Source organism: Chaetura pelagica, unplaced genomic scaffold (assembly GCF_000747805.2).
Source record: "Chaetura pelagica isolate M959 unplaced genomic scaffold, ChaPel_1.0 scaffold142, whole genome shotgun sequence".
NCBI lineage: Eukaryota > Metazoa > Chordata > Aves > Apodiformes > Apodidae > Chaetura > Chaetura pelagica.
In genome coordinates this window covers 2,517,653-2,518,959 of record NW_009952973.1, presented here as the reverse complement: position 1 = coordinate 2,518,959, position 1,307 = coordinate 2,517,653, and the positions used below count along the sequence as shown (strand labels likewise).

The 1,307-nt window shown below is 49.7% G+C and overlaps 1 protein-coding gene across 1 annotated transcript in view; it reads left to right on the top strand.

The window, feature by feature from the left end:
• Positions 1-1,307, top strand: part of SFRP2 (secreted frizzled-related protein 2) — a 9,305-nt gene that overhangs the window by 3,858 nt on the left and 4,140 nt on the right. The window lies entirely within an intron of this gene.

Here is a 1,307-nt window from a genome sequence, read left to right as displayed (position 1 = left end):
AGAATGACAATGACCCAAAAACATGAGAAGCGGCGAAAAAAATGAGAGAGAAAAAGAAACCACAAACTTGACAATTTTACAGAGATTTTGTGAATAGTCCAGCCAATCGGGGTAAAGCCAAGCGTGCTGGTAGTTCCCCTTCCACTGAAGAGGATTTTTGAGGACAGAAGCCGGTGGGAACAGTGCTGGGAGCTGGAAGTGACATGTCTTGCAAGTAGCAACAGCTACAGCCTCTGGCAATCCTCAGGACTTGCAAAAATGGGCTTTAAATGGGTACCATAAGTCATCAGTGGGGCTCAGTGTCATGGAAGCTGACGGAAGCCAAGCACTTACAGATTTATTGTTTAAAGGAATGAGTTGAACACAGATAACAAACAACAAGATTATGTGGAGCTATAAGAAAGAACTCCTTTCAAGCTCTTCCACAAGTGCTATTAAGACATTCAGGACATTTATTTTCCAGGTATGAAGAAAACCTCAAGTAAGAGGGAAGCTGACCTACAGGGAGATTATATCCATGAGTATGGCCTGCTGGCAAGGATCTTGAAACTTCCTCTGAAGGTGCTGGCACTGGCTTCAGCCCTTGACAACAGCCTGCCTGGGGCAGCACTATAGACACTCCAGAGCTGTGCCTTCCCCGAGGGGCCTGCTGCAGGTCCCATCTCTTTCCTATGCCAAAAGCAGTGTCCCAGACTTTTGGGAAGCCCAGTCTGGACACTGGACATACAGGGATCCTGCAATTTACAGAAGGCATCATGGCTAAGTTTAGCTTCCCATAAAACATCTCTATAAAGAGATATAATCAGAGGCTGATTAATGAATGTGGTTTACCACAAAATGATACTACACAGGCCTACTCTTTTCAATAATAATCCCATAAATAATATTATTAAAAACCCAGGAAATATTCAAACTGCACTGAAGCTGCGTTTTGATCCCAGTGCCTTGCCTCTTGTCTTCCCCTTTGTGGTAAATCAACACAAATATAACTCTTTAAGGGAGCTGCTGGCTGCAGACAGGAGCAAAGGGAGAGGGAAGCACCTACACTGCACAGAGCCGGGCCCGCGCTTCTAGCCTCAGAAAAACGTGCCGGGTGACTCGATTCAAAAACACTCGGATGCTCCCAACCGGGGAAAACCCCCTTTGGCTGTCGGGGGGCATCCAGGGTCGGTAGGGCCGGGGTCCGCAGCAGCCCCCGGCTCCTGGCAGGACAGAGGAGGAAATCTAGAGGCAGGAGGGCCCCGCAGGGCAGCCCGGCGGGGGGCTGGGGGCAGGGCCGGCAGACCCCCGCAGCCGCCCGCTGCTCC